Below are 12,388 nucleotides of genomic sequence, written 5' to 3' on the forward strand. Positions count from 1 at the left end.
ATCTGTAGAAGGACTTTTTGTTATCCTTTACAAAGGTGGCGAGATTCAGTTCAAGTTCTGCCTTTATCTCTCTAACTTTGTTTCTACACAATGTAATTATATTCCTAAATTCTTCCTGAGTAGTTAGCCCTTTTTTCCATAATCGGTAGGCTCTTTTCTTTACTCTAATTTCTTTCAAAATCTCCCTGTTCAGCCAGACCCATCTCTTCCCCACCGGCTTGCCTTTCAGCACAGTGGGACAGCTGCTCCTGTGCTTTCAAAACCTGCTTCTTGAAGTATGTTCATCCCTCCTGGACCCCTTTGTTTTCAAGGGCTGTTTCCCAGGGTACACTCTGAATCATTCTTCTGAACTCACAGCACCTGAGGAAATAGCTTGTAGTCCTGTGGTCCCCATGGCTGTGTAAGTATTTCTCAGATCTTCCTGAGCCTCTCAGCTTTTCAGAACAGGCTGCAGCCTTTTCTTGGTATTTAGCAACTCCTACATTTTTGCTACCTATGTGGATGAATACTGTAATATCTGCTTATGGGAGCTGGCAAAAAACCTGCAAGTTTCCTTAGGAAATTGTACTGCAAATACTAATGCTCTAGTTTGTGTTCTGCCACCTCATCAAGTTGTTGAAATCTTAACTGTGAAATTTAAAACTACCACCCTTTGCTTTTCCCCAGTGATAGAGGTGGAGCTACCATGATTTTGTCTGGCTCCAGCAACTGTAATTTATCTCATGATTTGTAGAAACATCATACCCAGGCATACTTTAATACTTGCTTTTTCCCAGTTCTGCCATCAGAGGAATTGGAAGTGCATCACTGTCCTACTACAGGTAGGCTTTTCCTCTGATGCTTGTTGCTTTGCCATTGTACTTCAAGGTGACAATGGGCCTGGTATTGGTCTGGTTCTGATACAGAGGCCCAAGAACTGAATTTATTTGACTAGTGTGCCTCTGTATAAAATAATCAAATTGAGATCCCAAGTAAAGGACCATCACCTTCCATATATATTGAATAGGAATGCTGCTTTTCTTAGTCCAGGAGCACAGAGCTACATGGGATAGAAAAAAACCAAAACAAAATCCACAACAAACCCCAGCCTTTTAACATGTTATTTTTTGTTTTTTCCTCTGCAAAAAATTAAAAAGGACAGTGAATTGGCTGTAGGCCTGGAGTCCCATTTATCTCTTTCACTTGTGGAAAAAGCTCATTGATTGTGATAAGTTATTGAACTTGGATGAATTAAATAAGCATTTCCTCCATTGCTAAAGAGCAATGGTAATTATTTCAGGACAGGAAAACTTAGCCATGGGCAGAAATGAATGCTGTGCCACTAGCCCTTTATCTTCTTCATGAATAATTATCTGGTCTTGCCTGCTAAAGAAAGAAAAAGTTTTCCTCCTTCTAGGTCCAAACCAATGCAGTTCCCATGTTATACCATGTCAGCCAGAACTCCTTTTAAAGTGGAGGAGTCTAAGCAGGCAGTATGATGTAGAACTTGAGTGAGATAAAGTTCCTCACAGAATTTAGGTGATGCTTTGGAAGTAGAATGGAAAGAATAGTTGCAATTGTATTAAAGTCTCCAAGATAACCATCCTGAATATGGTGTATTTTCAAGAGCTGACGTAGAATGACAATAAATAAAGATGAAAGGTCTGATTTACAAGAATTTAGTCTCATTTGGAATGCTTAGCTTAGTAAAATGAATATGGTATTGTGGACTGTAAACCAGTTGGGGTAACTCTGAGAATGGAAGAGGTGTAAGGAAAGGAACTGTTAAGAGATGGCCCAGGGTGCAAACAATATGAAGACTCACCTATTGCTGAAGACTTCTACCTAATTTTTTTCTTAGGAACCATGTTTTCCTGGTAAAGTGGCACAAAACCAGCTGGTTGTAATGTGGAACATATAGAGCAGCAGCTACGTTGTGTGGCTGCCTGAAACAAGAAGTGATCCAGGAGTTTTATTTAATTCAACCTGGACTACAGGTAGTGTTCTTGTACAAGCAGCAAACTTAGAAAATAGTTTCAGGTATCTAAAGCATATCTAAATAATGTTATTGAACACCAGAAAGACCCTACTGTAGTCAGAGTTAATTGTCAAACACTGCAGAAAAAGCTGCTTGGGGACTTGCAGTGTACTCATCCTCTGTCTTGTAAAAATTCCACCCTATCAATTCAAGATTCTCATCTTTGCATCAGACCTTGCACTGAGCACCTTCTGTAACATCAGCAAATATTTTCAAGGTCCAGGCCATTTCTGACCTTCCTCTTGGGAAAGGTGAGCCTTCCTACACTTATCAGGTGTGCTTCTCACTTTGCACACAGATTATGCAAAAACTTATGTAAAACTTAAACCCTTGCAAAATACTGTGATTAATTAGTAAAATGTCATCTGCTGCTGTGCTCCCCAGCTTTTCTCCTGTGCACGCAGATGAAAACTTCAACAGATACCCAGGGATACAAAATCTGGGCTATATTTAGGGTAGTACAAACTGTTAGTTGCCTCTGTGCTGCTGCTGCCATGAGCCAGATTAAGATCATCTAACTTGATCTGCAGCTGTGGTTTGTTCAGCAGCAGCTGGAATAGAGCTCACATTGCACTCAAGTACGTGCACAATCCCATTGTTAGCTGTCAAATTTCTAGCAACACTTCTGTGGCAAACCAGAAAGCAATTTTACTCATTCTGATTAGCCAAAATGAGGTTGGTTTCACAGTACAAGGTCCAAACCTTCTCTTTCAGAAAACACTTGCTCCTTGTGGGATGATTTGGGAATTATGCTGCACTGTGGGAATTGTGTATGGCAAACTATTTCTGATGCAGTGGACCTAATCAGCAGTGCATCAGCTTCTATCAAGAGTGTTACTATTTATGGACATGGAATTTAATTGTGCTGAATCAGGAATGCTACAGAAAGAAAATTTAGGCCTTCCTATACAAAATGAAACGGGGACATTGAAACTATAGGGTATTTATTAAGAGCATTTTTCCACGTGATGTCTGAGGCTTTTTAGAAAAAATGATTCTGTAAAGCCAGGTGTTAAACAGGATAGTTGCCCTTTGTGGGCCTTGGCATCTGCAACTCATGTGAGCACCCAAACCAGCTATGTCTGTCCAGTTAAGGGAAACTCTTACCAAATGGAGCTGAGCTGCTTGAGCTCTGCAGTCAGGAACATGCTACAGGGTTTTGCTAGGAGTGGGAGTTTCTCTTCCTCTGACTTTTCCTGAATTGCTGCTACAGGGAAGCAAGTCATTTATGTTTAAACGTTTACAACCATTTACGTTCACCAAAAATAAACTGCTGCCTTCAGTGGACCCATAGTGATTTTGTTCTAGCTTGTGTATGCTTGCAGGAAAAGTTGGATAATTTGCATGTGTATCAATTCAAACTATTTTTTCAGTTTAGAAGCAAAGCAGGCCTAGAGACAGATTTTGCCAGGTTTCTTATATTAAGGGTTATCTGCTGGATGATAAGCAGCACCTGTTTACAATTTCAAAAAGTGCTTGGGCCATTACATGATCATCAGCTGCCACCTAGGAACACAACTGGCCTGTAAATTCTCTGACTGTTCTTTGTAAGAACAAAATTTTGACTGGACTCATGCTAACCCAGTAAGTCTGGGTGCCAAAGGCAATTATAAATTGATATAAATTGGGAGCACTGGAAGCAAGCTATGTGATCTGTTGGGATGTGCTGCTGTTCTGTCACTGTAATGACAATTTCAGGATATTCTACCTCTGCATTAATATATGTTCATTTATAGAGAAACCTCCTGAAGGTTGTAGTAAATTGTCTCTGTAGCTGGGCAAGGACTGGGGGAATAGCTGTTAAAATATGGAGGAGCTGTTGCTGTTTGTGAAGGATCTGTTGGTATTAGATTCTTCCAAGGGGACCATATTGCCATGAGGGTCTGAAGAATTGGCCAGATTTGGTAACAAGGGAACATGCTGCAAGATGTTAGATCTCATCCTAGCTTTACCCTTCTGTTCCCATTCGGTTTAGAAGTTAAAGTTAGTTCAAAATTAATCCCTGCTGAGAGAGAAGGGTTTTTTTCATGTTTTTCAACTCATTTGGTTGCAGTGTAGAGTTTCAGATTACCTTCTGATTTTCTATGGAAGTGTCCACAAAAGGATAAATTTGGGGTTTGGTCTCTTCTTTTTGGCCTCTATTGGTAAAATTTATATATGTACAATTTCAAGGGAAACATACATGATAATTTGTATAGAAATTGGCAACTTGTTTTTTGATCTGAATAGAGAAATAGTGTTTCCAGTAAGGAATGCTTAAAATGAAGCAAGAAAGTTGCTTTGATGGGGGCCACTTTTAAAAACTGTTTCAGTTACTATATGCTCCAAAGAATATTGCTTTTCTTTTTGGGGAAAAAACATGAACAAACAATATCTTTAGAAGGCCAACTTCTACCTCATTCCATGAAAAGCAATTAGGGGTCTGACCCTGCAGTTGTCTCTCCCTAAAGGTGGTAGGTCAGCAGCATGGTGTTACTTGTTGCTGCAAATGGAATTTTTCCTTGCTGAAGAGACAGTAAAAGTGGCCAGACATGTGGAAGGCAAAAAAAGGAGCAAGGCTGAGCCTCCTGTTAGTGTTTAGTGTGCAGCTGTGCCACGCTTGGGTGGTACAAGTGATGCCTGCAGGCCAACTGGATGACATTGAGTACTTGGATGTGTGAAAATACTGGAATCAGACAGCTATTGTAGTAACAGCATCAGTGTTCTAAGTAATTCTGATTGTTTGTCTAGATAAATATATGATAAGTGGTTTAAAATAAGCAGAATTCAGTATTTTTCTGGAGATCTTTTATGGATTACCCCAGGACAGCACAGAAGCCCCAGTTTACCCAATAATCTAAGTATCCACCTCTGTCTTGTTTTCTTTCAGGAGAGGCATGCTGCTTTCTTTTCTTAGGGACTAGTTGTGTCAACACTTAGTAATAGTCAATGCAAGAGTACAAAGGATTGGTAAAACCATCTGAGATATGTGGTACATGACATATGAGAGAGAGGTGTTGAAAGAAGGGAGCTCAGAAGCAATAAGAAGTTGGAGAGCTGTCTTTTTTTTCTGAAGGAAAATTATGTTGTACAATATGTGACTATTCATTTGCAGTCTTATTTGAGGATTTGTTTGGGGGAGTTGCCTGCTTTAACACATTGCATCTCTGCAGCATTCTTTCAGGTTCTGCTCAATTAATGCCAATAAGGTCTCAGCCCCAGTGAGAAGACAAAACAATGCAAGCAAGGAAGGGTTTTTTTTTTTTTTTTTTGAGGAATCTGTGTACATATTCTTCTAACCACAAAACATGGGCAGCAGTAGTGAGTTCTGGTGCATTCCTTTCTCAGATCACTGAGGGCAAATTCTTTGTTGGATTTGCAATTGTTTAGTTTCCCTCCCCTTGAGACAAACATATACTGAAAAAATTCACCAGTCCCTATCAGATTAAGGTTATCCAGCAATACCAGGGGAGGAGAAAGAGGAAAGATGCAAGATAAGAATTATTTTTGGTGTGCAAAACTTAGGCTGCCTTAAATATCTCTAGAAAAAATTTTGAGGTAAAAATGGCTAAGTCAGAAACAGCATATGGAAAGCTGGTAAAACTGTAAGGGGTGGGATGTTAATAAACATGACCTCAGATAGAGAATCACCAAGTCTGCAGTATGTGACTCAGCAAGCAAGCAAAAGTTCCTAAAGCTATGGAACAAATAAGTTTAGCTCCCCCTTTCCTCTGCTCCTAACAATTCATGCCCCCCATCCTACTTTCCTAAGGTGTTTGTAATTGTAAATAGAAATTTGGAGACAGAAAAGCCACTTAAAAATAAGCAGAAAAGACATTGTCTAATTCATGAGGAAATGAATGCACAAAATGGTTCAAGGTTTTCAGTCTAGAGCAATGGACCTCAAACTTTGAACTATACATGAAACCACAAGTATTTAATGTACCATGTAGTCTACTTGGACTCGTGTCCTAAAGCTATAGGGTAAGCTGTGCTATAGGGTAAGGGGAATGTTCATAATGGAAATTACAAACTTCCACCTGCTAGAGCCTATTCTTTGCTTTCTCATTGCCTCTAGCAATCTCAGTGTCATAGGACTCTGTTCTGACATGTAAATTGAACGTGTAAAATCAATTTGTCTTCTTGCTGGAAAGGTGTGAAACTAATTTGAAATTTCTGAACGTGGGGAAGGATGTGTAAAGGGGATTTTACATCTTGACTTGGGAGGAAGTTCTGAAAATTTCAGTTGTTTCTGGTCTAAGCTATTGTAAAACTGAATGGTTGTTTAGATTTAACACTTCTTTAAAATGCCTTTTCTAGCTAGCATCTAAAAAGTGGTACTTAAAAAAATACTGTACTAATGGTGGAATCCCATTTGCTAATTGATATTCTGTACTGGAAATAAAATAATATGCACCTTGGCTAACTTGGCCTACCAGTAACTACAGCTGAAGATTCTTTTACAGTTTCTTTTAATTCCCTTGAATGCCTTTTTGACTGCATGGCTGAAGGGCTTTGCTTTTGGAGATAAGTCTTGCTATAGACTTGCTGATTCCAGCTGCTGTTTTATTTTGTTTTTAAATTTTGGTCTAATTAGCAAATTCTACTTCATAATCTTTGGATTCCTGCAGTACTAAAGCATTTTTGTTTTTGCTAAGAAAAAAATGCTGGACACTGAAGGATGCCAATTGCTTGAAATAATCACCTTTTCTGCTGTTAGGAGTAGTAGGAATAAACAGATGAAAATTAATCTTAATTTACAAAATTATGGCCGAAGTTATTACCAGAGCCTTGATGTTTCTTTGAGTTACTTTCACCACTGGACTTTAAGCAAATGCTGAAACAGACGTAGGCTTTCATTGTACAAATTATATAAACAAGACTGGGAAAAACCCAGTGGAGCTCTTCAGATTATTTCTGTAATGTGGCCTGGGAATTCCTGATGGTTTTGGTTTTGTTATAGTTGAGAAAAGAAAAAGCACAAAGACTCTGAACTATTAACAAACACTGAAACAAGCTGCATGCCTGTCTTTCCAGGGAATATTTCCTAGCCACCAGACTGGGGCCCATGGATGGAAAAGTGATTCAGGTCCTGAAATGCCCTGGAGCTGCCAAGGTGCTGGTCTCTGACTTCCAAGGGAATTGTAGCTGTTTATCTGGAGCTGGAATTTGAGTCAGAGCATGTGGAGGTGAGTGAGAGGTTTTTGTTAATTTGGCTTCTACCAGGTAATACTCTCTCAGTGAGGGCCAATAAAGCAAAATGATATTGGATGTTACTGGCTCTGACAGTGATGGACCAATTTTGCTCCTTGTTCCAGCTGTATTTTCTGTGGACTGTAGCATGTTTTCTCTATGCTGTCATTTTCCTAGTTCTGTGGAGGGAATAGCTGGAATGAGAATCAGGCTCTGGGCTGCCCTGAAATCTCAGATTCTGCAGGGAATATTTTTGAACACCTTATTTAGTCCTCTGCTTGAGCCTTTTTTCTGACTGCATGGAGTCTAACATCCTGGGTTATGGTGTAAAGCCTCCCTGTCCAAGGTGTTGCTAAAATATTTTTAAGTTAAATGAGAAGCCTTCCAAACTGTGGAGAAGAGATTCATTGAAGGTCAAGTTTTCTCCAAGTGGCCCATCCTAAGAGCAAGAGCCAGGCTCCTGGGATCAGAGATCTGAGCTGAGCTCTCAAACCTTCCTGTGCCTCCTGGAATAGGGAGCTTAAGGTCAGTTCTCCAGTTGCTGCCTTGCCTTGCAATTAGTGGAGTTCATGACAAGTTTTTTGAAGTGCCACGTTAAGCTGCTGAGGAGATACTGTGCTGTTAGCAGTAACTACCTGCCTACAATTAATTCATGCTTACTTTAGTCTTGCTGATTTGAGACTGCTTCATTCTGAGACTATGAGCCTCAGCAGAAATCTGGGCACTGTATCTTCCTAATATTGTTACTCTGAAGTTTCTTCCTTTTACCTGAGGTGTTCTCACCCTAAACTTACATTCCATTAATCATTTTACTGCTTCATATGAAGAATACAGTGGAATTATTTGGTCTTTGGGTGTTCAATCTCCAACTCTAACGAGGCATCAAAAATACCAGTGGAGGGAAGTCTGTGATGTACACATATTAAAAATGCATATACTGAGTATATATCATCTTTTCATTATGTTAGCTGAAGCCCCTGATTTGTATATGTAATTTGGCAAGTAGACTGGGTTCTGTATTTATGTGCTGGTTGAAAAACAGAAGACAATTTTTCCATCTTGTGTAGATGGGACAGCAAAGGCAGGACTCAGCAGTTTAGTTTGCCTGAAATTCTGACCTTTAAAACTGACATAACAGCACTATTTTATCTTTTATTTGTGAGAGGTTCAATAAAGATTAAAAGTCACTGACATGATAGTATGAGGTACCTATAGTAACCTACCCAATGCCTGATGTTTGAGTGGGTTTGTTTATTATAAGTATGATTGCTTGTTAAATCTGATAATAAGGACATAAGAAATGTTTTCTTAATAGTTCCAGATATTCCTTAATTTACACTAAAAGTAATTACATGTGATTAATCTTACCTCTATAATTATGGAACATTACAAAGGGATAATAGAAAATAACTTATTATATGGAAGTTGAAACTGCAATAACTAACAGACAACATCCTTAAACATATGTAGAAATAAAAGAAACAATTTTACAACTCAATGTAGCTCAGGGATTCCTTACCCTCACTTTCTACACTCAGCTTATAGAACTTCAGCTCTTTCTCAAGCATGATTGCACTTCCTAGCAGATCAGTAGGTCTCAAAACTCTTCTGGCTCTCTTGAGCTACAAAAGAATTTATCTGAAAAAAATAGTATTAGTGTGCCTTAAGGCTAAAGCTGGTGTTAGAGCTTGATGATGGGATTTTATTGGGACATTTGACATAGGCATATAAAAGACAAATTCTGAATGGAAAATCTACCAGCTAAAAAGTGTGTGAGGAAGGCAAAGGCATGAAAATGGGGTAACACAATTTCAGTTGTCATTGCAAGCACAAAACTGACATCTACTGAGCTTAAATCCAGGAAAGATCAATCTGAGCCATGTTCAGAAAATTTCAGGATTTTTTGCCTTTATTTTCAGAAACACCATATCCAAAAGTCTGAAGATTCACTCTTGGGGTCAACTTACTGACCTTACCAGCAGTGCTGGCACTTCAGCCATACCTGCTGCATGAGTTTCTGCTTACATTTGGGTTTTTTTTCTGGAGTTTCTGAGTAGATTGACTATGGGCCCTGGGTGGTAGAAGGCATTTTATCTAGTATTTCTGATTATACTTTTGATAAATTTTCAAGGAGGAAAGCAAGGAGTCTTGCATTATCTTTAAGTGGTTTTTGTACAGCACCATGAGTTTAGCTTCTGAGTTCAAAAGATGACCAGGGTCTCTCTGTTTCTGGTGGACAGCACTGAATTCAAACTTTGTTCCTTGGTCTGGCCTCAAGCAAAGGCCAAAAAAAATACAACATCCTTCATGCTGTTAAACCTTGTAATTTCTCTGAGCTTTTTCCTGTTCTGAACAGATACGAGTAAGTGGTGGTAAGAGCTGTAGATATTCAGTAATAGTATTAGGTATGCATTTAATTCTACACATAAAGTGATGCAAGGAGAAGAACTTTTCAGTTCTGGATGCTGATCCAGATTAGGGTGCATAGATTTTGTTGGGATTTTGTCCTTATTTAGTCTGAATCCATGTGGGAGAGGGAAGAGAAGGTGTAATAGGAAACCAGATTTATTCGAAGCTAAAAAATTATAACCTTGTAGAAACACTTCATGAAAGCACAGGAGGCATTTTAGTGAGCAGAGATGGACATTTCTTTTATTAACAGATGTTGCTCACTGCAAGCAAACTGTGCTTAATTATGTGTTTTGTTTCCATGATGGAAGAGAAGTGCTATATAGAGGGGCTGATGTGTCACCAGTGATCTCATTTTAAAGGGTCTGAAAGGCATCAGAAGCAGGGAAGTCCCAAGAACAGCTGACTTGAAGTACTTTTAAAAAATTCTTCTACCTGTATTCAGTATTGTCAAGGGAATTCCATAACAGTAATAAGGGATGAAGCCATTAATTCAGGTTTTTCATTTAAAAGAAAAACAGCAAACAAAACAACCAAAACCAAACCAAACAAACAAAAGACAGGAAATACCCCAGCAACCAATTTAGAAATCTAGCATCTGGAATCCAGGTTTTCAGTTCAAGTTTTGTCCTTTCTCCCTTGTGGATTTAGAGGAACTTCTCCTTATTAGTCTCTGCTGCCTTTTTCTTCCTGAAACTGAAAACTCTGTTCTCAAGAGATGTCTGAAGGCAAGATATAACTTCAGATTTATTAAAGGTGGGAGGAAGACAATTTTGACAACTGAACCAGAATAAAATAACTGAACTCTTAGCTACTGTATTTTCTGAAGGCTTGCTCTGGAGTTATGAAGTTATATTATTCCATTTTACATAATGAGACCTTCCTAATTTTATCCTGCTATGTGACTAAACAAGACACCCTAAACAAAATACCCTGTTGGTTATGTGGCTGGGGGAAAAAGTTACTGACCCTAGGAATTAAGTTAGCTGGTATTGTTCACCACATAGTAAGTCCTGGACATGAAATGGTGAGAGGAAAAAGACTGAGTTACTTATGGGCATGCCAAGAGTTCTCTTCCTGAGTCCTGAGTTGACCAGGCTCTTCCTGATAAGTGATCAGAGATTCCCTGAGGAAAAGGGATAGTGGTGAAATGTTTGCCAGCTCAGCTGCTGACTTCCTGGATACTTTAATCTCCCCTTTAAAACACCAAACCCCTTTTGTTTTGCTGAGGATTCTCTATGGTGCCTAATGCTGTTCAGGATGGCTACAGGTTGAATTTTGTCTTAATGTTACATATATATATATATATATATATATATATATATATATATATATATAAATATATATATGTATATGTATACACACACACACAACCTGAGCATAGCTTGTGCTCATGGGCTAGCACAATATCTCATATTTCCATAAAGCAGAAAATGTCACACTTTCAGACCTGTGCTTAGGTGAAGAACTAGCAACTAACACTCTACTAACTCCTGCTACAAACTGGAACATCTTCCAGTCCTCTCCAGTGAAAACAAGTACAAGTTCTATAAATGACTATTTTTAAATGATGTTAAGTTGACAGACTTGCTGAGTAATATAAACATAACCTGAAAAGACTCAAACAGAGCAACTGGATAACTGGAAATCCTGTTATTGTCATCAGTAGTAATGCTGTCCCTGGAACTGTGGACATGTAGCTGGCTTTCCTGACACGCATTGAAAACCAAATGCTGATTGTAGCATATTTTGTTGTTTAATGTTATTGCATTTTCACAGGCCTGGCATATGTGTACCAAACACTTAAAATGGGCATTTAAGGATTTACCTGGTGACTTGCAGGCTTGTAGTGGTGTCCATTACAGAAAGGCAGGAACCTGAGTAACTAGATGCAGTCTCTCTGGAGGAACTTAAAGTGATTTGAATGCACAGAGAAATAGGAAGGTGCAGTTGGGAAAGTTGGCTTTGTACTCAGTCTCTGATTTACAGGTCATGAAGTCTGCCTTTCAGTGGACTTGCACTTTTTCTCCTCTGCACAAACAGACAGAACTTGGAGTGCAAGAATGCATAAACCAGGTCCTCTTCCCATCAGTCCAGCTTGATGGGCACTGAAAGCAGCAGCTGTGAGGAAAATGCCACTCAGTTTTGGATTGAAGGATGATCAGGGCAGACAGTAACTTCAGGAAATTAACCTGCCAGATTCTAACCTGTCAGTTCAGAGCACAGGCAAGCTGAAGCTTTATAGAGTCATAACACTGCCAAACTTGAAAGAATTTTACAGGGCTGAAAAGGAAACATTCCTGACAGGTTGATAATTACCATGCTCTGCTCAAAAGCAGATGGCTATGAAAGGTTTGTGACTTAACAGGGGTTTTAAATGTTGACAAAACAGTTTTTTCATTCAATGAATAAATACTTTCTGCATGGCTTGAAGAAAAAGCCCATGTCTGTGACAGTCATAGCAGGAAAGGGAATCCAAAATGACTTCTGAAAGGGAAATGTGATTAAAAAAACCAAAAAGGTGTCTTAAACATAGAAAATTGCTAGGTTTCTTACTAGTGCTGGCAGCTTTTGCTGTGTCATAGTCACCAAAGAATAGGGGACCTGGTGTGGCAAGGACATGGATGTCCAGCTCCTGATGGCTGTCAAAGGATTTGCCAACCAGGTTGCTTTGAATGGGACTTGGATGCTTCACTCCCAATACATCTCCTGCATCACCTGGTATCAGAGGGAGTTTTCTAAAGACAGACTAAGGAAAAAATGAGACTGAAGAATGTAATTATTTCCTCA

The sequence above is a fragment of the Heliangelus exortis genome, chromosome 9 (genome assembly GCF_036169615.1).
Source record: "Heliangelus exortis chromosome 9, bHelExo1.hap1, whole genome shotgun sequence".
NCBI lineage: Eukaryota > Metazoa > Chordata > Aves > Apodiformes > Trochilidae > Heliangelus > Heliangelus exortis.